Source organism: Macaca mulatta, chromosome 8, assembly GCF_049350105.2.
Source record: "Macaca mulatta isolate MMU2019108-1 chromosome 8, T2T-MMU8v2.0, whole genome shotgun sequence".
NCBI lineage: Eukaryota > Metazoa > Chordata > Mammalia > Primates > Cercopithecidae > Macaca > Macaca mulatta.
Genome location: NC_133413.1, coordinates 138712728 through 138739559, shown reverse-complemented (window position 1 = coordinate 138739559; position 26832 = coordinate 138712728).

The window sequence follows — 26832 nt, the reverse complement described above, 5'->3', positions numbered from 1 at the left end:
AATGTTGTCTACAAGGTGAATAATACAATGTAAACAATTCTATCTCTGCTTTATTTCTCACAACATTGTGTTTGTAATATTTATTCCTATTGTCACATGTAGTTGAAGATCATTAATTCTCCTTGTGATAGTATTTCATTTTGTGAATATAACTACATTTTATTCATCCATTCTACTGTCTGATGTATATTAAAGTTGTTGCTAGTTTGGGTCTGTAACAAGTAGTGCTACTATAAATTTTGATGATTGTATATCTATATTTCTGTTGGGAACATTTCCAGTAGAGTAATTGCTGAGTCATAGGACATGTGTATATTCAGACTTATTCAACAGAGCCAAACAGTTCTCCAAAGAGTTGTATCAGTTTACACTCTCACTAGCAATGTATGAGAATTCCAGTTGCTCCATATCCTTCACTAACACTAGGATATCTTATTTATTTATTTTTATTTCAATACGTTTTGGGGGGAACAGGTGATGTTTGGCTACTTGAATAAGTTATTTAGTGGTGATTTCTGAGATTTTGGTGCACCCATCACCCAAGCACTGTACACTATACCCATTGAGTAGTCTTTTATCCATCACCCCCTTCCTCCCAAATCCCCAAAGTCCATTGTATCATTCTTATGCCTTTGGATCCTCTTAGCTTAACTCCCACTTATGAGTGAGAACATACAATGTTTGGTTTTCCATTTTGAGTTACTTCACTTAGAATAATGGTCTCAAATTCCATCCAGTTTGCTGTGAATGCCATTATATATATATATACACAAACACACACACACATATATATGCCACATTTTCTTTATCCACTCGATTAACGAGAATTTGGGCTGTTTCCATATTTTTGCAATTGCAAATGGTGCTGCTATAAACATGCGTGTGCAACTATCTTTTTCATATAATGTCTTCCTTCCCTCTGGGTAGGTACTCAGGAGTGGGATTACTGTATCAAATGGTAGGTCTACTTTTATTTCTTTAAGGAATCTCCACACTGTTTTCCATAGTGGTTTTACTAGTTTACATTCCCACCAACAGTGTAAAAGTGTTCCCTTTTCAGCGCATCCCCACCAATATCTATTATATTTTGATTTTTTGATTATGGCCATTCTTGCAGGAGTAAGGTGGTATTACATTGTGGTTTTGATTTGCATTTCCCTGATAATTGGTGATGTTGAGCATTTTTTCATGTGTTTGTTGGTCATTTGTGTTACTTCTTTTGAGAATTGTCTATTCCTGTCCTTAGGCCACTTTCTGATGGGATTGTTTATTTTGTTCTTGCTGATTTGTTTCAGTTCCTTGTAGATTCTGGATATTAGTCCTTTGTAGGATATATAGATTGCAAAGATTTTTTTCCCCACTCTGTTGGTTGTTGTTTACTCTGCTGATTATTTCTTTTGGTGTGCAGAAGCTTTTTAGTTAAATTAAGCCCCATCTGTTTATCTTTGTTTTCATTGCATTTGCTTTTGGGTTCTTGGTCATAAATTCTTTGCCTAAGCCAATGTCTAGAAGGTTTTTTCTGGTTATCTTCTAGAATGTTTATGGTTTCAGGTATTAGACTTAATTATTTGATCCATCTTGAATTGATTTTTTTATAGCATGAGAGATGAGGATTCACCTTCATTCTTCTACACGTGTCTTGTCAATTATCCCAGCACCATTTGTTGAATAGGGTGTCATTTCCCTACTTTATATTTTTGTTTGCTTTGTCAAAGATCAGTTGACTGTAAGTGTTAGGCTTTATTTCTGGGTTCTCTATTCTGTTCCATTGATCTATATGCCTATTTTTATACCAGTACCATGCTGTTTTGGTGACTATGGTCTTATAGTATAGTTTGAAGTCAGCTCATGTGATGCCTTCAGATTTATTATTTTTACTTAGTCTTGTTTTGGCTCTTTTTTGGTTCCATATGAGTTTTAGGATTGTTTTTACTAGTTCTGTGAAGAATAATGGTGGTCTTTTTATGGGAATTGCACTGAATATGTAGATCACTTTTGGCAGTATAGTAATTTTTCACAATATTGATTCTACCCATCCATGAACATGAGATGTGTTTCCATTTGTTTGTGTTGTCTGTGATTTCTTTCACCAGTGTTTTGTAATTTTCCTTGTAGGGTTCTTTCACCTCCTTAGTTAAGTATATTCCTAAGTATTTTACTTTTGTGCAGCTATTGTAAAAGAGGTTGAGTTCTTGATTTGATTCTCAGCTTGGTGGCTGTTGATGTATAGCAGAGCTACTGATTTGTGCACATTAATTTTGTATCCTGAAACTTTGTTGAATTCATTTACAAGTTACAGGAGGTTTTTGGATGACTCTTTAGGGTTTTTCAGGTATATGATCATGTCATCAGCAAACAACAACAGTTTGACTTCCTTGTTACCAATTTGGATTCCCTTTATTTATTTCTTTTGTCTGATTGCTCTGGCTAGGACTGACAGTACTACGTTGAAGAGGAGTGGTGAGAGTGGGCATCCTTGTCTTATTCCAGTTCTCAGGGGGAATGTTTTCAACTTTTCTCAGTTCAGCATAATGTTGACTGTGGGTTTGTTATAGATGACTTTTATTACCCTAAGGTTTGTCCCTTCTATGCTGATTTTGCTGAGGGTTTTAATCATAAAGGGGTGCTGGATTTTGTCAAATGCTTTTTCTGCATCTATTGAGATGCTCATATGATTTTTGTTTTTAATTCTGTTTATATGATATATCACATTTATTGACTTGAAGATGTTAAATCATCCCTGCATCCTTGGTGTGAAACCTGTATGATCATGGTGAATAATCTTTTTGATGCCGTTGGATTCTGTTAGCTAGTATTTTCTTGAGGATTTTTGCCTCTATATTCATCAGGAATAATGGTCTATAGTTTTCCTTTTTTGTTATGTCCTTCCTTGGTTTTAGTATTAGGGTGATACTAGCTTTCTAGAATGATTTAGGTAGGATTCCCTCTTCCTCTATCTTGTAGAATAGTGTCAATAGGATTGGTACCAATTCTTCTTTGAATGTCTGATACAATTCAGCTGTGGATCTATCTGGTCCTAGACTTTCTTTTGTTGGTAACTTCTTAATTATCATTTCAATCTCACTGCTTGTGGTTGCTCTGTTAAGATTTTCTATTTACTCCTAGGTTAACCTAGGAGGGTTGTATATTTCCAGGAATTTATCCATCTCCTCTAGGTTTTCTAGTTTATGCACATAAAGGTGTTCATAGTAGCCTTAAGTGATCTTTTGTATTTCTGTGGTATGGGTTGTAATATCTCCCGTTTCATTTCTGATCGACCTTTTTGGATCTTCTGTCTTCTTATCCTGATTAAGCTCCTAATGCCCTATCTTTTGTAATTTTTTTGTTTCAATTTCATTTAGTTCTGCTTTGATCTTGGTTATTTCTTTTCTTCTGCTGAGTTTGGGTTTAGTTTGTTCTTGTTTCTCTAGTTTCTTGTGTGACCTTAGATTGTTTATTTGTTCTCTATCAGACTTTTGGATGTAGGCGTTTAATGCTATGAACTTTCCCCTTAGCACCACTTTTGCTGTATCCCAGAGATTTTGATAGGTTGTGTCACTATTGTTGTTCAGTTCAAATAATTTTTTAAATTTCCATCTTGGTTTTATTGTTGACCCAACCATCATTCAGGAGCAGGTTATTTAAATCCCATGTATTTGCATGGCTTTGAGGGTACCTTTTATAATTGAGTTTCAGTTTTATTCCACTGTGGTCTGAGAGAGTACTTGATATAATTTTGATTTTCTTAAATTTGTTGAGGTTTGCTTTGTGGCCTATCCTATGGTCTATCTTAGACAGTGTTCCATGTGCTGATGAATAGAATGTATATTCTGCAGTTGCTGGATAGAATGGTCTAGAAATATCTGCTAAGTCCATTTGTTCTAGGGTGTAGGTTATGTCTATGATTTCTTTGTTGACTTTCTGTCTTGATTACTTGTGTAGTGCTGTCAGCAGAGTATTGAAGTCCCCCACTATTATTGTGTTGTTGTCTATCTCATTTCTTAGATCTAGTAGTAATTGTTTTATAAATTTGGATTGCCAGTGTTAGATGCATGTATATTGAGGATTGTGATATTTTCTTGCTGGACTATTTATTTTATCATTACATAGTATCCCACTTCATCATTTTTAACTGCTCTTGCTTTAAATTTTGTTTTGTTTGACATAAAATACCTACTTCTGCTTGCTTTTGGTGTCCATTTGCATAGAATATCTTTTTCACCCCTTTACCTTAAGTTTATGTGAGTCCCTATGTGTCAGGTGAGTCTCTTGAAGACAGTAGATACTTTGTTGGTGTGTTCTTATGCATTCTGCCATTCTGTACCTTTTATGTGGAGCATTTAGGCCATTTACATTCAATGTTAGTTTTGAGATATGAGGTACTATTCTATTCATGATGCTATTTGTTGCCTAAATATCTTGTATTCTTTTCATTGTGTTATTGTTTTATAGGTCCTGTGAGATTTATGCTTTAAGGAGATTCTATTTTAGTGTATTTTGAGGATTTGTTTCAAGATTAAGGCATTTTAGCATTTCTTGTAGTGCTGGCTTGGAAGTGGTGAATTCTCTCAGCATTTGTTTGTCTGAAGAAGACTGTATCTTTCCTTCATTTGTGAAGTTTAGTTTCACTGATACAAAATTCTTGACTGATAATTGTTTTCTTTAAAGAGGCTAAAGATAGGACCCTAATTCCTTCTGACTTGTAGGGGTTTTGCTGAGAAATCTGCTGTGAATTTGATAGGTTTTCCTTTATAGGTTACCTGATGTTTTACCTCACAGCTCTTAAGATTTTTTCTTCATCTTGACTTTAGATAACTTGATGACCATGTGCCTAGGCTGTGATCTAAATGTGTCTTTGATTTCCAGAAGTTGTAATGGTTTTCTATTTATGCTATCTATTTCACTGGAGATTTTGTCCATTCATATCCTGTATCATGTTTTTTATTTCTTTAAGTAGTATTAAGTAGCACCTTTCTCTGGTGCCTCTTTGATTGGTTTATTAATCAACCTTCTGAATTCTTTTTCTGGCAATTCAGAGATTTTGTCTTGGTTTGGATCCATTGCTGGTGAGCTAATATGATCTTTTGGGGTGTTAAAGAACCTTGTTTTTGCATACTACCAAAATTGTTTTTCTGATTCCTTCTCATTTGGGTAGACTATGTCAATGGGATGATCTGGACTCAAGGGCTGCTGTTCAGATTCTTTTGTCCCAAGGGAGTGCTCCCTTGATGTGGTGCTCTCCCCTCTCCCCTACAGATAGGGCTTCATCAGAGCTGAACTGCAGTAATTGTTATTTCTCTTCTGGATCTAGCCACCCAGTGGAGCTATTGGACTCCAGGCTGGTTGGGGAGTGTCTGCAAAGAGTCCTATGATGTGATCTGTGTTCAGGTATCTCAGCTATGGATCCTAGCACCTGCTCCAGTGGAGGTAGCAGGGGAGTGAAGTGTACTCTGTGAGGGTCCTTGGTTGTATTTTTGTTAAGTGTGCTTGTTTTGTGTTGGTTGGCCTCCAGCCAGGAGGTGGTACTTTCAAGAGCACATCAGCTGTGATTGTAGAGGGAGAATACGAGCTTGCCCTAGGGTCATCTTTGGATAAGTATTCAGGTTTCTCAGGTGATGGGCAGGGCCATAGAGCACACAAGAGATTATGTTCTTTGTCTTTAGCTATGAGGGTGGATAGAGAAAGACCATCAAGTGGGGACAGGGTTAGGCATATCTGAGCTCAGACACTCCTTGGGTGGGGCTTGCTGTGGCTGCTGTGGGGGATGGGGGTGTGGTCCACAGGCCAGTGGAGTTATGTTCCCAGGGGGATTATGGCTGTCTCTGCTGGATCACTCAGGTTGTCAGTGAAGTGGGGGAAAACCGGCAACCACAGGCTTCACCCGGCTCTCACACAGCTCACAGCCTGAAAGGCCAGTCTCACTCCCACCATGCCCTGCCTACAGAATAAAGTTCACTTCCAGTTCTTGTTGAGAACTTGCCCGAGGCTACAAGCCTCTCAGGTGAAGAAGCAAGGAGACTCACAGTTCCTTGGCTGTCCCACGGAGCCTGCAGGAGCAATTTACCTCCTTCAAAGGCTCTGGAGATACTCTTGGCTTTCCTGGTATATTCCTGTGGTAGTTCTTAAGAGAAAAAGCTCATAAGAACTGGATCTCCACATGCTGCTCTGTTCCTTTGAGTGGGAGCTGCAAGTTAGTCCAGCCTCTTATCTGCCATTTTTTCCACCATGCTCATTTTTATGGAGCTCCTCCTTGTTTTCCACGTCTGATCATGTTCCACTGGTCAGACTTTAGTCACATGATCACACCTAAATGCAAGAAAGGCTGGGAAATGTAGGTTGTGCGTCCAGGAAGAAGAGGAAACAGTGTGGTATACTTACACAATATGCAAATATGTTAAAATCAGTCCAATAACAATAAAATGACAGTTCGCAGAGTATACCCTGAGGCTGGAGAAATGAAGCCTAGTCTATCCTAACTGTGTCTTTGGTCCTACACAGGAATCCCTGCACAGAAATAACATGTAGTAAGTTTTTCTGTCTAACAACTTTTAATTGCCACCACAGAACTTCTCTTCCTAAGAAATGAAAGTAAAGAGATCCATTTCAGGGGTAAGTAAAAGAGTGTTCGAGGAAAGAATTGAAGGAGAAAAAAATTATCAAAATATCCTTGGGTTAGTTTAAAAATGTAATTTACCCAAAGCCACATTCCTCATTCAGTCACCTAATTTGGACTTCACCCTAACTAATTAATAAACCGATGGCTATTAATAGAGACTCTGTAGTATTAATTATCCTAGTGAGTCCCTATTTACCATACATTCTGTCCTAGACTAAATACCTCATGAGAGAAAAAAAGAAGGAAGGAAGAAAAGAAGGGAGGGAGGGTGGAAAGAAGGAAGGAAGGAAGGAAAAGAGAGAGAGAGAAAGGGAGAGAAGAAGAAAGGAAGGAAATGAGGAAGAAAGAAAGAAGAAAGGAAACAGACCCCTCTCTGTATGAGTTGTACATCCCTCCACTTCTTTGCTGGGAAACTACACTTGGCTTCTAAAACCAGCCTCTCTGGTCTAATGACAATGACAAAAAGTAGCTCGGAGTGAGGGAACCCAAGAGTATTTGAAACCAGGTTACAACTCCCTTCAGTAATTTGGTTCTGTGAAAAAAAATGCATTGCAACAAATTATTCTTAACACTTGCAGTAAGAGATCCAGCTCTCATGGGAATTTGAATTTGTTTTGAGGGTGGAAGTGGAGGAGACAAGCATTATTTTTTATCAGTTTTTAAAATGGATTTTATGACTGTATGCATGAAGGAATAGTTCTGGCAGAAAAACACCTTCACTCTAATTAAGCCCAACTGAGATTCTTGATGTCATAGGGTATGGAGTGAGGAACAAAGGGATTTTGCTCCCGTATTGTGCATGTCCGCCTAAAATCAAATACACAGACTTCCTTGTCCCCTTCAATCTGACCCATTATCCAAGAAATACAAGCACTGAGGTACCATCTTTCCCATCATGTATTTTAAATATCACCTGATATCAATAAGAGTACATTCAATAGTATTCAATAGATAAATACTCCTAATGAAATTACATCCTTGGGAAGCAGTTTCATTGGACATTTTATCAAGATTAGATGTGTGCACATTCTTTGAGCCAATGATTGAACTTCTGTCCTCATTTCAAAGGAAATGCTCTTAATTTCAGGAAATGAAGGTCTTACATTTAAATGTTTGTTGTAGGGGTGATTATGGCAACAACCACCAACTATAGAGATTTGTTAAATTAATTTGGCATAGAATATAGTGATGATTGAAATTATACATATGCATATATGTATAGCTCCAGTCATATGTAAATTCTTACAAATTTTAAATTAATAAACTTATAATAATTGGCTTTTTAAGAGCTCTAGTGCTAAAGGAATTGTGAGTTCATGCTTTAACTTTAAGTGAACACATTAGTACGTGCTTTCTGAATGGTAGAATATTACATTTCTGTTTCTAAGACTGCGGCATTTTAATGATTTTACATTTGAAAATGGGTTGAAATTTAATTTAGGTATCACGTTGAAAGTGATATCATTTTGCAATAACTTGGTTACATGCTTAAAAGATATGTTAAGTGAAAAAAGCAGGAAAAAAAATTGTTAGTGTAGCCTGGTAACAAAACTGAAACCAAAAAATGAAATAGAAGTAAAAATGTTTAAAAAGAAACTAAGTTTATTTTTCCCATTTTTGCCTCTTCTTTCAAAATTTATTCCAGAAAAAAAACTAAAATATTCTTTGAAAAAAATAAATATATATAAATTTGCAAAAAAAGTTTGCCTCTTAGATCTATACTTTCTCATACATCAACTGCAACTCCTAAATTGTAAGGATCACTAGGTAACACGAAGTCTGATATTGGCCGCGTATCTCCACTATTATGAAACTCAGGAGGCCTCATTCCCAGTGGTGGTGTGAGCCCATATTAGTCTGTTCTCATGCTACTAATAAAGACATACCTGAGACTGAGTAATTTATAAAGAAAAAGAGGCTTAATGGATTCTCAGTTCCACATGGCTGGGGAAGCCTCACAATCAGGGCAGAAGGTGAAAAAGGGGAAAGGCACATCTTACATGGTAGCAGGCCATAGACAGCGTGTGCAGGGGAACTCCCATTTATAAAACCATCAGATATTGTGAGACTTACTGTCACAAGAACATCATGAAGACCCACACTCATGATTAATTACCTCCCACCGGGTCCTTCCCATGACACATGGGAATTATGGAAGCTACAACTCGAGGTTTGGGTGAGGACACAGTCAAACCATATCAGAGCCCTAACAAGGGGCAAACTTTCAATAGTTAGAAGAACCTCCATAAGCCCCCCAATCAAGTCAGTCACATCCACAGCCATATGACACAGCTACGATTATGATGCTGATGATCAACTTAGAAAAGGCGTGCCAGCAAGAATGACATTCTTCCTCAACTCTGCAGCTCTCCTTTACCTTCCTTCTAGAAACAATTTCTCAGTCTGAGGAAATCTGGGGTGGCAAAAAGATCAGAATTTGCCTTTTCCCTTCCTCTTTAATTTAAATGTACCCCTGGCAAGCAGACTGAAGCCAAGGCAAGGCATGTTGAGTCAAGTCTCTTTTTACCAACAATCTTCTTATTGTTCTTGTGGGCAGCATGCAGTTTTGTTTCTCTTTCAGTGCCAGTGGCACCCAGCCTATCTTTAGTCAGGACCTCCTGCATCATTCTAAGAGAACTTTTTTTTCCTCTCCTGCATTTAATCATATTCTCTGTCACTATATTTCAAAAGAAGTGATGTAGGTCCGATCCAGCTAGAGATGCAATAGCCCCTGTCCCTACAGTTCTGAAAGAGGAGCACTTGCCTTCGGATTGGGAAGCATCTTATGGATCCTGTTTGCCTAGGATCCCACTCCAGCCCCGATTCCTGACTCATTTCGAAAATTCAGGTACAGACTTGGTTTTGAGAAAGTGCAACACAGAGCTGTTATGTCAATTAGTCAATGCAACAATATTTCTTGAGAACCCACTAGGTGTCGGACAGTGAAATAGCTGCTGAAAATGTGGCCTTGGAGACATGCCTTAAATAAATGATTCCAGTAAGTTATTAAGTCACAATCTCAACTGTTCAGGGTGCTACAGGAGTGTCTCACAGGGAGACATACTTTAGTCTAAGGCAGTGACTTTCCACTAGGGACAATTTTGTCCCCCCTGGAGACATTAGGCAACGTCTAAAGACATTCCTGGTTGTTACACGAGGGAAGGTGGAGAAATGAACAGGAGTGCTATTGACATTGAGAAGTTAGAGGCTAAGAGGCTGCTAAACATCCCACCATGTAGGATATTTGGGGATTTGGAGGTCGGGGAGCTACAGGATAGTCCCCCACTCCTCAACCACCACCAACAAAAATTATCTGTTAGTTGTATCAAGGTTATGAAACCTTGGTAAACTTCCAAGCTTAATCAGGCAAAGAATCACCTGGAGAGCTGGGCCACATACCCAGAGTTTCTGGTTCAGAAGGTCCAGGTGGGGCCTGTGAATTTGCATTTTTCATAAGTTCTGGGGTGATGCTGAAGTTGCTGATCCAGGGACTACACTTAGAGACCTATAGGTCTGGAGTTTCAGAGAACACATCCTCCCTAGAAAATGACGTGTGAAAGTTTAGCAGAAGTTAGCTAGGTTTTGCAGAAGTTAGAAGATAAAATTTTGCAGGCAGTTTGTGCCAAAGCCCAGAGGTGAGAGGTCCTGGCATGTTCAAGGACTTGAAATGGAGTATGAGGTTGAATAAAGCTGGAAGGGGATCCAGAGTCTGACTGTGCAGGGCCATGTTAGGGCTGTGGTCTTTATTCTGCTTGAAAGCAATGAAAGAGCACAGAAGAGATTTTAGCAGCAGATGGAGGAAACTTTACCAGGCAGTTGGGGTAGGGAGGTAGAGTAGGGCATGTTGCCTACAATTTAATGTAATAAGACAGCGAGGCCTTTGGAGCTGCACAATCCTGGATTCTAATCCTAGCTCAGCCCCCTAATAGATGATTATAGACAAATTATTTAACTGCCATGTGCCTCAGTTTCCTCACCTGTAAAATGAGACCATTCAGATCTGTTTCAGCAGATTATTGTGAGAATAAATGAGATCATGTTCATAAAAGTTCCTGGCACACAGAAGGACTCAATGAATGCTAATTCCCTTCCATTAAGTGTTAATGATGAAAGGACAAGGGGCTCCTCCAGAACCTCATTTGCATCACAAAGAGAACACAGGAAAGCCTGATCTCAGCAATCCAGGTCTAACCAAAGGGCACTTGCATTACCAGTGTGTGCCCAACCTGTGCCAGGACCTGCTGCTGGCATGTTAAAGTGCAAATTAAGCAACCACCTGCCCACACGAAAATGCTGCAAAGCTAATGCTAGGTTTGCAGATACCATCACAGAGCTCAGGCCAAAGTTACCTAATTTATAGATGTTTGGATACTTCAGAGGCTCTTTTCCCTTGTTCTTTATTGTTTTGTAGACTGACAATGGGGAGGAGAAACAGTGTTTGAAACCACAATAAGTAATAATACTGAGTACTTAAATAACATTTGCCATCTTCAAAGCCATTTACAAACACTCACAAACTAAGGCTTACCCAGCCCCAGCCTTGGGAAAGTGTCATTATCTTTGTTTCTTCAAGACAGCAAAGAGGATGAGGTAATGGAGTTAGCCAAAGCCTGTGGCCAGTTGGCATCAGAATGAGCAATTTAATTTAATCCAGGCATCCCTAGTGGACCCATTCCAGAAAGACCTGGACATTTCCCTGGACCATGGGTTGTGCAAAATGTTGGATTAAAAGAGCAAGCTCTGCTTTTCAAGAACCCCTTGTGAATCCAGTTCGACACAGATGTTCCCAGCACAATCTGAATTAGACTTAATTGGAAGGTTTGCTTTGGCCAACAAGGTGTTGTCACTGGTTCCCCAACTCTCTTACTCTGCCACCTGCCAGAAAACTGAGCAAATATCAGGACTTTTTCTGGGCGTATAATAATTATATAATTAATAATGATAATAGCTCAAAGTTTCCTAATCTGTAAACCGGAGAGATAATAACCCACAGGGTAGTTGTGAGGACAAGGTGTGAAAATGCCAGGTAGGTAATCAACACAAGGAAGCTTTTTTTTTTTTATCATTGTTGTGGTTGACGTCACTGCTGTTGTATTCATATCATTTTATTATCTACTATAAGTTACACATATGCTCTGCCTTAGGGTGTTCATAACAACTCTCTTGTAAAGATAAGCAGCTAACGTCATCCTCTGTGGGCCAGAGAGGGAAAATGGGCTCACTCAGAACTACGCAGCTAATCACTGGCAGAGCAGGAAGGAGCCCAAGGACTGTCTTTATCTCACCTGCACTTCAATTTCAAATTCTTCTCCTATCACAGAGACTTTCGATTTGTGTTCATGAGGTCTGCCTCTCCACATTCTGTGAAAATAACAACATCTCCAATCTCCCTTCCCATAAGTCCACACTGACTCAGAAGAAATTTGTTAAGCCTTTATTATATGCCATCCACTGTTCCCAAGGTCTATGGAATGTCTTCTAGTAGTTTGTCCTCAAGTAGCTTCCAATCAATTGAAAAAGATGAGCACCGACCATCTGGAATAACTGCTTCTCTGAATCTAAGATTTGGAAGGGAATGGCCACCACTAGAATTTGGGATTTGTGAAACGTCAACTATGCCTCTCATCCCTACTCCTACCCCTATGTCCTCAGAATGCCCTCCTTTGTCTCAAGGTATAAGATTCCCATGTTAAGATGCATAGAAATTCTTTATGCTTATTTCAAATTAGGTGATATTTTTTTCTACTTTAAATCACTGTTGCACTGATTTAAAGCCTAGGCTTTGGGGTGAGATAGATGTGCACCTAATTCCCATATTAACACTACCCTTGTATATTTTACTTATCTTTGAAGAAACTAGAACTCCTGTAAAGATGACAGATTTTTGATGGAGGATTTGAAGGAGAAAACGTATATAAAGTACTTACCACAAAACTAGACATGCGGTAGTTCTCCATAAGTAGCAGCTATTGCTATGATTTTATTATTTATATTATTATCGCTATTATTACAAAACCATGTTATTTAAGTAAACATTGTGTTAAATCTGAATGCAGAGTTTGGCAATGATGTTACTAATGATAGATACTAAGATTATCTATCTTCCGTAGATAATCTTAGTGCAATTAACTGGTTATCTAGTGTAATAGACCTGAGGTCCTTGCAAATAATACAGTTATCATGATGCAGCTGCATAGATTAATTAAAATTTAAAAAAATTTTTGTCCTTTTTTTCCTGAAATTGCAATAGCTCAGTTTGGAAGCACTGGTCATTTCATAACTATCAGCCATAAGAAGGCATTAGCTCAAAAGAACAGACTTATTGGAGTCAAATGGAGTATTAATCCCAGCACTGTTTCTTAGTATCAGTGTGATTGTGAGGAGTTCAGCTCCATCAGGACTCTGCTTCCTCATATGCAAAATGGAGATGGTAATATCAACCTCCATGGGTTATTGAAGAGTCCATGAAATCATATGTATAAAAGCCACTGCACTATACAAATGCTAGTAAAATACTAGCTATTTTGCTGTTCTTAAAAGATCGATTTCTGTAGTTAATATGAAACTGGAAAAAATAATTATTATTTTATAAATATGGTTATTTGGTAGATAGACTCTAAAAATAGAAGGTTTCTGATGGAAAAAAATAATGACAGGATGCTTGGTTTGAAAGGGTGGAACGGAATGCATCATAATTATTAAATACCCACCGTATGCATCCAAATAGCATACTAATACCATATTAATATTAATAGTATGTGTTATAGATCCAGACAGATCTGGATTCAAATCCTAGTTCTATTGCTTCTTAGCTGTGAGGCGTTGGACAAGCTACTAAATACCTCTGAGCGTCTGCTTCCTGATCTACAGGTATAATAACAAATGTTACCTCCCTCACTGGGTTTTGATGACGATTATGTACATGGAAGTACTTATCACAGTACCTGAGAAATAGCAGGCATTTCACAAACATTCACTTTACTTTAATTATTATGATATTCGAAAAAGAAAAGACAGCTTGGTCAGGGTTCTCTAGATCAATACTTTAGAGAAAACAATACACTTATCTCAGGCAGAGCAGCAGTTTCAAGAGTAACATCTGAAGGTGCTCTGCCAGCTGAGAGAAACAAGGTCTGGAACTGAAGTCCTGAGTGCTTGCAAATCAGAGAACAGTAGCAAACAGAGGAGAACCAAGGCTAGAAGCAACCTGAAGGTGGCAGGGTGCTACACTGCCTGAAATATTACCATACATAGGGTGATCATACCTCCCAGTCTGCCCAGGTGTTACGGTATCTACTGATAAGTAGCAATCCACTCCAAATTTAGCAGCTTAACATTTTGTTCATGTATTTACAATTTCAACAGGGCTCTGGAGGGAGAAAGAAAGAGAGAGGGGAAGGGAGAACAGGAGAGGGAAAGAGAAGAAGAAATAAAAGGAAAGAAGGAAGAAAGAATGGAGGGAGAAGAGAATGGATTAATAGATAGACTGACAGAGAGATCATTGAAAATTACAGGATGGCAGAGTTTGCATGCACTGAAGAAAGAGATTGCAGAGAAAACCTCACCACCCCTGGTGTGCTCCAAGGGAAAGGAGATTTATGCAGAGACTGAAGGTTGCTCCAGTGAACTCTGACATCCCTCTTAGCTCTCAGATTCTGTGACCCTCTCTAAGGAACAGGCATGGTGGTGATTAACATTCCCTTTTCCCAAGATGAGTGGTGCAAGCTTTCATCTTGCAATGTTTATAAATGCCTTTGAAAATGGAATGTGCCACATACACACAAAGAGCTATTATTAATATGATGTCCAAACACCTCTCTCCACATGATAGTTAAACAACAAAGCATTAGGATGCGAGAACTTCCATAGTAAGTATGTGTGTATGCGCACACCCCAATTAAGGAATGTTCTTTATTCTCTCTCTGTCTTGGGAGAGATCAGAATATCTCACAGTGACCAGAGATGAGGCAGAACTGGGGACACGCAAGGGCCTATATAGATAATTGGGTGACAAGAGCATAATTGAGCAAACCCCCCCGCTTTTTTTTTTTTTTTTTTTTGAGACGGAGTCTCGTTCTGTCGCCCAGGCTGGAGTGCAGTGGCCGGATCTCAGCTCACTGCAAGCTCCGCCTCCCGGGTTCCCGCCATTCTCCTGCCTCAGCCTCCCAAGTAGCTGGGACTACAGGCGCCCACCACCTCGCCCGGCTAGTTTTTTGTATTTTTTGGTAGAAAGGGGGTTTCACCGTGTTAGCCAGGATGGTCTCGATCTCCTGACCTCGTGATCCACCTGTCTCGGCCTCCCAAAGTGCTGGGATTACAGGCTTGAGCCACCGCGCCCGGCCAGCAAGCCACTTTTTATGGAGCTCCTATCTCTGGAAAGATACAGAGCTAAGTGCAATAAAAAATGTAAAAACATAACAGTACAAGGCCCTGTCCTGGGAATAAGGATATGAGAAAACATTGATCTGGTATGTAAGAGGTTTACATAAACTTAAAGTTTATCAGAAGATCAACTTTAAGGTGAGTTGACCAGGCCCAAATGCAGGAAACCCAGTAGGTCTGAGCAGGTGACAAGAAAGAGAAGATCCTACTTGTAAATAACCAGGGATAAGTTATCTAAAATTTTTGCTGTGATTGCAAAGGCCATAGTTTAGTTTTTTTAATTTGTACATGCTTTAAGAACCCAGTGAAATTTATGAACTGTCTACCCAGAGATATCCACTTGCAAATAAAATTTTACAATAAATCACCTGGAGTTCACAAATTTCCTAAAGCTCTGTCCTCCATGGGCTCTTTTTTGTACCTCTTGTGTAACTGTGACTTCTAAGATGTACATTAGCAAAGGCTGAATGGATTCAAAGCAGAGACCAGATCTTCTCCAACTCTGGATTCTGGGTATGTAGCCCAGGGTCCACCAGGAACGTTACACAAAATTGAGGAAGCCTATTTTAGGAAATCCTAGATAACTAACAAAGCAGAGCTAACCTAAGTATACTTCCTAAACTTCCAAATGTCCCTCTTTCATGAAAGAAATAGAAGCTGGGGATGCTTAAATGCACTATAGCCGTAAGTCCCCCTGGAATAAACCTCTCAAAGACAAACACCCACTGGCAACCATTCACTAGAAGAAGTAGATTTGTCACTTAAGCAAGGTGCTCATTTATAAGGACAACAAGAAAGCAAAGACAAGAGAGAGTAAAAGAGAGAGGGTGGCAGTGGGAGGACAAGAGAGGTAGAAAGAGGGCTTTGGAAAATCAAAGCTTCTCATCTCACCATTTTCTAAAGCAGTCATCCTCCTTGCGAAGGTAAATAAAACAACCCCATATCATATGGGTATCCATTATGCAAATGAGCAGCAGGGGAGAGGTCTGAGAGGAAGAGGCCCAGGTGGATGACCTCGTGATGGGTCACCTCCCAGTGTCCTCTCATCTGCCCGAGCCTTTGCATGCCACTCTAGAGCTTCTCCCCTTGAGGGCTTCCAACTTCCGGCCACCTTGAGGGACTTTTTGGTAAAGTGCCACAGAAGATAAAATTAGAAACCAGGCTTCCTTTTTTTTCCTCCTTCACTCTGTTGCTCATACATAAATCAGCATTCACTGAGAGACACTCCCCACCTTCTACTGGCAGACACAAGAGTAGGCTGAGTTTCAGGCTACCTCCCATCTGACTCTCAGGCCCTTGCCTTTGCTCACCTGCCACTGCAAAACCAAAGAAAAACATGCCCCTGGCCCCCACATTCTCTTTATTTTACGTATTCTCTCTTCTTCTTCTTCTTTTCTTTTCTTTTTTTTTTTTTTTTTGAGACAGAATAGAGTCTCGCTCTGTCACCCAGGCTAGAGTGCAATGGTGCAATCTAGGCTCACTGCAACCTCTGCCTCCTGGGTTCAAGCGATTCTCCTGCCTCAGCCTCCCAAGTAACTGGGACTAGAGGTACCCACCACCACGCCCAGCTAATTTTTGTATTTTTAGTGGAGACACAGTTTCACCATATTGGCCAGGTTGGTCTCAAACTCCTGACCTTGTGATCAGCCTGCCTTGGCCTCCCAAAGTGCTGTAATTACAGGCGTAAGCCACGGTGCCTGGCCTTCTCTCTTCTTTCAAAATGTGTGACCCTGAGAAAATGGTTTAACTTCACTGAATTTCATCTGTAAAATGGGGATTTTAAAAGCCTATCGACCCACACAGAGTGCCCATGAGGAAAAAAATGCAGCAATATGAGTGGTGTTTGACAGCAAGCTGAACACTCAACACTACTCAGCTGAGATTGTTGTTGGTAACATCACCATGAGCCCAGTTCCTCAGGGCTGTAACCCCACATTCAGCTTCAGATATGATCCCTGAGGATAATGTTTGCATTTAGCTCTCACTATAATAGTCTGCACCATTGAGGGTGGTCAAAAAATGCTGCAGACACTGGGATGTGAATAAAAAATGAGTTGATTATCTCCTTTCCCCAAGGCTGCTTCTGATACAGTTTTTGTGTATCAAGAGGAGAAAATAAGGACAGAAGTTTCATGTTGTTTTTTCATAAAGGTCAGGGCGTGATTCATTTGCATTTGCTTGATGAAGGAGGATGGAGCATGGTCTAGAAAACTTGCAGCAATTCTTCAAAGCCCACCCTGACAAGTCAGGTCTGGAGGAAGCCCTGGGCAGCTCCTCAAGTGCCACCACAAATGGGGATTTGCTTCTGAGTGGTGCATGGATAAATATTGAATTTTTGTTGTAAAGTTTAGAAGTACTTTTTAAATAATTATAACAATCGCTACCTGTTTTTCATTGAAAGTCATCATGATTAATTTTTCTTCTGTAATATTTCTACTTAGGTTAAAAAAAGAGTCACTATCTAGAAAATATAAAAGAATCAATAGTACAAATAGATTCCAAGTGGGTCAAAAACCTTGACTTGTTACTCAAATCAGATATCTTAAACAAATAAGGAAAGCTTTGAAGAAGAGGCAAGATAGCTGGGCTCCAGTTCTACCTCCAGTTATTTTTCTACAAAAATGTAGACACAATGTATGACATCTCTGCTCACAGTTTTCCGAATAATGACAAGGAGAATGTTGCTACATGGTGGGAAAAATGTTCTCTCTCTCATTCTCATCCTTTAAAGTTTACTCTACCCCATCTTCCCTCTCTGGTGGAACACGTCTCTCCTTCTACCTCACTCCCATGTTATGAAGCATGGACTCCTTTTGGAACAATACAGCAGAGTGATTGAAAGCATGAGCTCTAGAGCCAGGCTGTTGGGTTCATATCCCACTTCTGCCACTCACCGGCTGTGCCTCAGTTTTCTCATCTGACAAATGAAGCATCTAGCTCATAGAGTCATTATCAGAATCAAAGGAGATTAGATGAAGTGCTTAGAGAAGTATCTTGCTAATAATAGGCACTCAAGACATGCTGGTTATTATAATTGTTCTATTAGAAGTTACTGTTATTGTCCTCTTGAATATGTCCCATGTGGTTTTATTTTATAGTCAGTTGTCTACTTCTCTCATGAGAAGGAAAGCTTCTTGAGAGCAAAGGTGCGGACTCTTCAGTCTTGATTTTCTGTTGACACCCAACACTATTCTTTGTAGCTGATTGGCATGTGCTATTGAATTAAAGAAAATATTATTTGACAATTTAAGAAGTATTTAGTTGAGCGTTGATTTTTTTTCAAGCCAGTGGATTTGGATTGTATCCAAAATAAAGTGATACAAAAACAAGCAGTATTGGTACTCTGACCATCCTCTCCCTTCCTGCCCCTTCCACATTCACAAGTAGATAGGAGAATTCAATCCCAAAGACTTAAGGATGTGTGTCTTTTCTCCCCAGAGTCCATGAGACATTCACATTAAATAGGCTCATCATGGAAAATTTGCATCACAGACTCATGATATTTTAGAGTTGAATGAGACTGTAAGACCATCATTCTTATCTCTTATTTTACAGAGAGGGAAACTGAGGCTCTGAGATGAAAGTAAATACACCCAAGATTACAAAGTGCATTAGTGGCAGTGCCAGAATTAGAACATTCCTCAGCATGTCTGGAAATATCACTGCATTACAAATCTGTATGGCTGCAACACAATGCTCTGTTCAACAATAAGGGGTTTAATGACTCAATTGAACAGCTTGCTTCTCCAGGAAAAACACGTCACCAATTTTTCAGAAAGAATTTGAAGGAAACTCGTCATCATCTGCTATACACATCAATTTCTAGCATAATCACATCAATAACTATTAAGTAGCTGCTGTTTAAAGTAGGAGTCTGTAAACAAAAGCCCATTGGGCCAAGTCTGGCCCACCACTTGTTTTTGTAAAGAAAGTTTTATGGGAACACAGTCATACTTGTTCAGTTCCACATTCTCTATGAATATTTTTATGCTATAATAGCAGAATTAAGCAGTGGTGGCAGAGACAAAATGGCTAGCAAAATGCAAAATGTTTACTTTGACCCTTTATGGAAGAAGTTTACCAACCTGTTAGAGCCTGTACTGCATGCTAGATGTTCTGCTTGGAATGTAGCATATATTTCTCTAATCTTTAAAATGACCTACTGAGTGTTTAGGATTATCCAGTCTTATTTCATAAACTAAGTCTTGGGCAAATTCCTCAATTTATTTCTTAGATTACAATGCTTGAAAAAAATTGAGGGATTTGCCCAAGATTTACAATTTCTAAGCACCAAGTTGACTTTTAGTAAAAGCAAACATTAGTACATATTACTAGATGTCAATGGTAAGAATATGAGATGTAACACCACAACTCTGTGTTTGACTCAAGGAACCAATGAGAATTGCAAAACTGAACAGATTAAGCAAATGTAAAATAGCTTTAACAGTGAACAGGTCACACAAAAGAAGAGTAAGAACCTTTTTATAGAAAAAAAAAAAAAGTTGCCTTCCAAAGTATGGAGATTTTTATTCCTATCCTAGCTTTTCTCCTACATTGCTGTGTGACCTAGAGGAAGTTATATGACCTCTCTCTGCCACAAGTCTCCCATCTACAGAATTTGGTCTTAGAGTCCCCTGATTGCTAAGGCTCCTTCTAAGTGTCTGGTTCTGTGGCTTTTCTTGGGGTCATGCAGAGCCATGTCCTCTGCTGTGATTGAGGCAGGCCATGTTTTTTGGGCTACAGTCTAAAAGTTTTCTGAGACCCTTAAGAGATTCTTTCCAGGATTCTATCACACTTGAACCTGCTCAGTCAGGACTTTAAGAGTTCCAGAGCCTTGATAATACATCTCTCAGACAGGGTTTGGAGTGAAGGAGAGAAGATAGTAGAAAAGCAAATTTGAACTTTTACAAATGAAATTAAACTCAACTTGCCATTTTTTCCACTCTTATGAAGATAGATAGATAGATAGATAGATAGATAGATAGATAGATAGATAGATGATAGATAGATAGATAGATAGACAATACATAGGACTGGTCCATTGGGTCCAGTAGAAAACGTGATTTTTTTCTTTTTGTTCAAAAGTATATTCAATAGCACAACATTATTTGCTATATATCTGTCCAATTACCTCTTTAGTTATTCAAGTTTTAGATTATCTACTCCTATGAACCTGAGATTATTCACTATCTTTAAGATACATTATGCAATCACTGGCAAAATCAATTCTACAGAAGCTTACTCAACCAATCTAACAGACAATGTAACTGGTTTTCTCAAGGCAGAGTTTAATAATCTTTAGCCTATGGACTCTTCCTACACATAAGAAAGCTGAACATTCTATAAGAATGGGTATTTCATTCGGTGCCAGGCCTCTTCATTTTTCCTGCTTTATGTTCACAAAGTGATGTGATCATAGAGAATGTTGCAGCTGATATGAGAGTGAGATTTGTCACAGAACATACACCCTTCATCAGAGAATAAATTCCCATTTGAAAATAATTTCCTAACCCCATCAAGATCACAAAAGATTACTAATACTATAGGTCAATGTTATTCAAACTAATATTTAGATCCTTAAATGCCCCAAAAGATCAGAAATGCTGAAGTCCAATATCTTAATCCCCCTGAGGACCTACAGTTTGACCTCCAGGTCTATTTGAGGCATGGGGTGTTTCCTTAAGAACCAGCAAATCCAGAGAACCAAGAAGGTAAGAAGATGAGACTGGTAGGTCATCTTCTGAGGAAAGGACAAAGGAGACTCTCTTACTCCTAGACCCAGTTGTGCAAGTAAATGCTGCTTCGTTAGCCTGGATCCAGGAATAGGACACACATGGAGCTGTCTGATTTATTTTTGGATAACGCAGATACCATTATATCAACATCACACCAGGTCTACTCATAAATGCTCTGTGAGGTCACAGCAAGATGAGTCCTAATGGTGAAAACAACCACATTTTATTTTTCAGCCTGAGAGTTGGCAATCACATGCTCCAAATGATGTTTCTGATGATCTATCCAATAAATCAAATGGTCGTTTTGACTGGCCAGCAGTGGTGCTTCTCCCCAGTAACTAAAAAATATGTTTAAATTAGGCAACAGACCACATGATTCTTATCTGCTGGTCTAACATCAGACAACTGATGTTTGCAAATATTCCTAGAATCTTAAATTAGGAAGAACTTTTGGAGTTACATGGTTCAGCCTTCTAACTAATGAGCCTAAAGTCTGAGACTCTGATAGATCTGATTATAATCCCACCTGCACAAAATAACTAGTGCATGGCCTTGTGAAAATTATTAAATCTCTCTGAGGCTTGGGTTTTCCATCTCTAACATGGAGATAATACCACTATTACTTTAAAGATAGCTGTAGAATTAAATGAGCATCAGCTCTCAAAGCACCTGGCCCAACATCTGGTACAGTGTAAGCATGCAATAAATATTAACCATTAATATTCTTATTATTATTACTGTATCCCCAAAGGCTGGCTATTTTCCCTTTTTAAAATCAATTTTATTGTGACAAAATCTGCATACAATAAAATACACATATACACAGTTGATGAGTTTTGACAAATTTATCTGCTGGTCTAACATCAGACAACTGATGTTTGACTGTACCATATAACTGTCATCAAAGTCACAATATAAAACATTTCTTTGACACCAGAAAGTTTCTTTCTGAACTTTTAAAGCCAATCTGTTCCAGCCTCAGCCCCAGACAACCTCTAATCTGCTTTGCGCAAATCTTAAATGTCATTATAGATTAATTTTTCCTGTTCTAGAATTTCATGTGTACAGCATACTAAAATATGTATTTTGTGTCTGGCTACTTTTTCCCAACACATTTTGAAATTCTTTCATGTTGTAGTTTCAATAGCTTATTCTTTTCATTGCTGAAAAATATTCAATTGTACATATGTACCACAATTTGTGTATCCATTTGTCTGTTAACAGACACTTGGACTGTTCCAGTTTGAAACTATCACAAATAAAGCTGCTATGAACATTTGTGTACAAGTCTTTGTGTGGCCATATATTTTTATTTCTCTTGGGTAAATAAAGCGAATAGCTGATGGAATGGCTGATTGATGATAAGCAATCTTATCTTAACTTGTGCTTAACTTCACAAGAAACTGCCAAATATATCTTTCAAATTGTTATGGAACTTTATATTCTGATATGGTTTGTCTCTGTGTCCCCACCCAAATCTCATCTCAAATTGTAATCTCCATAATCCCCATGTGTTGATTGAGGAAACTATTGGGAAGGGATTGGATTATTGGGGTGGTTTCCCCCATGCTTTTCTCGTGATAGCGAGTAAATTCTCACAAGATCTGATGATTTTATAAATGGTAATTTTTCTTGTGCTCACACACGCTCTCTCTCACCTGCTGCCAAGTAAGACGTGCCTGCTTCCTCTTCCACCATGATTGTACGTTTCCTGAGGCTTCCTCAGTCATGCATAACCGTGAGTCAATTAAACCTCTTTCCTTTATAAATTACCCAGTCTCAGGTATTTCTTTATAGCAGTGTGAAAATGGACTAATACATACTTTGACTGGCAATGTTGAGAGTTTCAGTTGCCTGCACTCTCACTGACACTTGATATTGCCAGTCTTTCTCATTTCGGTCATTTTAATGAGTATATTGATAACTTATTGTGATTTAAACTTGCATTTCTCAAATGACAGATTATGTTTATTTTCAGATGTTTATTTGCCATCTCTGTATCTTCTTTTATGAAGTGTCCAAAACTTTTACCAATTTGGATAGAGACAGTATCTACTATTATTGAGTTGTACGAGTTTTTTACATACTCTCTTTAGAAGTGCTTTGCCAGATATATGTGTTGAGACTATTTTGTCCCAGTCTAGTACAGTTAGTGTGTTTTAAACACACTAAGAAAATATCAGTCTTCTCTAAAGCAATTCTGAAGTTTAGTAGCTTTATTTATTAGGAAACTCAGGTTTTTTTTTTTTTTTTTTTTTTTTTTTTTTTTTTTTTTTTTGAGACGGAGTCTCGCTGTGTCTCCCAGGCTGGAGTGCAGTGGCGTGATCTCGGCTCACTGCAAGCTCCGCCTCCCGGGTTCACGCCATTCTCCTGCCTCAGCCTCCCAAGTAGCTGAGACTACAGGCGCCCGCCACCACGCCCGGCTAGTTTTTTGTATTTTTAGTAGAGACGGGGTTTCACCATGTTAGCCAGGATAGTCTCGATCTTCTGACCTCGTGATCCACCCGCCTCGGCCTCCCAAAGTGCTGGGATTACAGGCTTGAGCCACCGCGCCCGGCCGAAACTCAGGCTTATAGCGAAAAAAAATCAATCTTTTTATATCGGGGGCCAAATGTTGCCCATTGCCTGTTTTTATAAATAAAGTTTTATTGGACATGACCATCTCATTTGTCTACTTACTGACCATGGTTTCTTTTCTGCTGCAAGGGCAGAGTTGAGTGAGTAGTTGTAACAGAGGCCATGTGGCTTCTGAAGCCTCAAATATTTACTATCTGCCCGTTTATAGAGAACTTCACCAACTGCTACTTTATAGCATTGGACTGTTTGTTCTACTCCAACTTGTGGGTAACAGAAAAGAAGCCTGTCATCTCCTCCAAGGATCTGAAACAACTTCTTTGTCTTCCTTTCTGTTCTCCAGGCTAATTAACCTCTCAACTTGTCGTGGAACAGGTTTTTAAGGTTGCACACCATCCTGGCCACCCTTCAGTTTGTTAGATCCTCTTAAATTGCCATGGCCAAAACTATCGTAAGACTTCCTTGTGATCAAGTCATTATAGTTAATGAGAAAACTATTTACTCCTTTAACTTGGGCTCTATGGCTTTTTAACAACCTCATCCCATGGTTGGTTTCAATTAGGAATTTGGTCTCCTATAGACCTCAAGTGTTTTTCTTCAGAAAGAGCTCTCCCTAAGATTATTTACTCTTTCATTCATCAGTTCATTTAATAACATTTTATGAAGTGACTCTTGTATTTGATGCATTGTATACATGGTTATTTGAATGTAAATTCCAGATGCAGAATTTGTCTCTGTTAATTACTGGAGACTAAGACATTCCAATCTGCCATGTACGATATTGGCTATTACTAAGATTATCTGTTGCTGTGTGACAAATCACCCCCAACATGATGCATACGTAAGTACTGATCATCTACTTAGTTAATGATGATGCCATTTGGGCCAAACTCAGCAGGAAAGACTCATCTTTGCTCTACAAGGCATCGACTGGCCTCCTCAGGCCCCATACTCTTTCTATGTGGTCTCCTCATGTGGTCACTCCAACATGGCAGCTTCAGGGTAGCCATCCAAAAATGCATTTTCTGAGAGAGAGAGAGCCAGAAAGGAGCTACAGAAGCACTTCTAACCTAACCTCAGAAATTACTTCAGGTCACTTTTTATTTGTCACATTTTATTTGTTGAAGAAGTCTCAAATTCCTCCCCTTTTTCAAGGGCTGAGGGAACCCATCTCTCCACCTCTTGATGACTCTAACATCTCCACAGCTACCACTGCTTTTATTGGAGTGATGGTTCTCAAACAGTGGTCATAAAGAGCTCTGATAGTCCAGGGACTGAATTGAGTTTTTGTACCATAAGGACAGAACTTTAACATGCATTCCCTTCGTCATTTCTCGCAAAAGTAAATATGATTTTGTCCTGGTGACAGCCACCTTCACTGTCCACTCACACCTGCCCTTGAGCTGAGAAGCATTACTCCTGTAGACCCATAGCAAGGACATCAAGTTTTCCACAGACCTGTGTAAGACAGGCTCCTTGAAGTTACTTTTCTCCACGTTGGAAGCTGTGTTCTGGAGCTCAGTCTCAAGAAGATTGCCTGGGCTGCTTTGAGATTAAATTAAATTCAAAGGGGAGAAGAAATATTCCTTCAATCCCTTAGGTTTCTGGAAATACCATAAAATTTTGCTGATGACACTCAAGAAAAGGAAATCTTTATAATAAGTAAATTCTGCCAATATTATCTCCTTGAATATCTTCTGGGGCCAGCAGAGTGATAACATCCTGAGTTCATTTAAAGTAAATGAGATTTTAAACTTTCAATTAGCATTATTTCTAAAATGTTAAACAGGAACCCTATTACATTGCTCAAGGAAAGATGGATGGGGCTTCCAAGCAGACCTCAGAACTGCTAACTTAGAAGAAGCAGGGGAGTTGCTGAAAAGCACATGAGCTTTGAAACTAATATCCCAGCTGCAGTGACAGCACCCTATGATCTGGGGAAATCATGTAACCTCATTGTGCCTCAGATTCCTCATTTGTCAAATAGGGAAAAGCAAATGTGAAATGCTCACCGATGTTCCATGTGACTTTCACTAAATCTGGAAAGCAGAAAAGTTCCAGGCTTAATTCTTACTATCTAGCACCCAACAAGGAAAAGCAAAGAGAAAAATAGAGCAAATAAGGGACTTAGAATTAGTAACTTTGCTTCCAAATAGCTTCTTAGAACCTCTGTTTCCTCGTCTATGAAATGCAGGTAGCCATTCTTGCACTGCACATATGCCTGGGAAGATGAGCTGATTAAATAAGATGATGCCTGAAAAATAGCACCATAAACCTAACAGCATCAGAACTTGTCAATGACTTTGTAAAAACAAACAAAAAAAGTTATATGAATCAATCAAGTTCTGAGGTGCTAGTATTGAGAAAAAGGCAAGAGGAGGTAGGAGTTTGAGCCAAGCTCTCACCTTTGGACTGAATCTGTAAAACGGCAAAGATTCAACCAAGATATTTGGAGCATCCAACTATGTGATGACTATGCACAGATTCTAGGTGACAAGGAAGAAAGGAATGTAGGTAGGAAGGGATGACTGGCTTTTAGGGAGGACCTGCTAAGAAAGGGAGTAGGACTTAGCAGTTTGGAGTAGGGATTCAATTGCCTGGCTCTGATCCTTAATACAGTGCTTCTTAGCTTCAAGGTCTTGGTCAGATAATTAACTTTCTGTGCCTCAGTTTCTTCATCTGTAAAATGGAGATAATTAATACTAGGGTCTCCTGACAGTTGTGAAGATTTTATTAGTTACTGTAAGTGTTTGGAACTTGAGTGCTTCCCATACAGTCAGCCCTCTATCTGTATTATATTTATTAATTTAATGATTACACTGAACTAAAAATATATTTATAAAGAGTTTAGTCCATGCCAAGCCCTGTTCTAGAAACTAGGCAATGTTATGAACAAAACAAATCCCTGTCCTCATGTAGTTTGGACAGGGTTCTAGAGCAGTTCCAGAAACATAACAAACAAATTACTATAAAGTAGGTGAGTTCATATTACGATAATAAATTACTACTGAAAATGCCATGGATAAAAATAAGGCAGGGTATAAGGGGTATGAGATTAAGGGACTAAAATTTTAGATAGAATAACCCAGGAAAGCTCCCTGAGGCTGTGACTCACTCTTCATTTAGGGGAAGATGTGGTAGGCTACCCCAGGGGGCCCCCAGGATGGAGGCACTCATTTCACCTGCTACCCAAATCTCTGGCTGCTGCCTGTAGACTCAGGCAAATAGAACTTCTTCACTCCAATGTTTACTCCCCCTCAGAAGGCAGCCTTCAATCATGACTGGTCAAAATGGATACACAAGAGCCCTGCCACTTCTCAACTGGGACAAATTCTTTTTTTGCTTTTTTTTTTTTTTTTTTGAGACAAAGTCTCACTCTGTCACCCAGGATGGAGTGCAGTGGTGTGATCTAGGCTCACTGCAACGTCCTCCTCCTGGATTCAAGTGATTCTCCTACCTCAGCCTCCCCAGTAGCTGGGATTACAGGTACCCGCCACAACACCCAGCTAAGTTTTGTATTTTTAG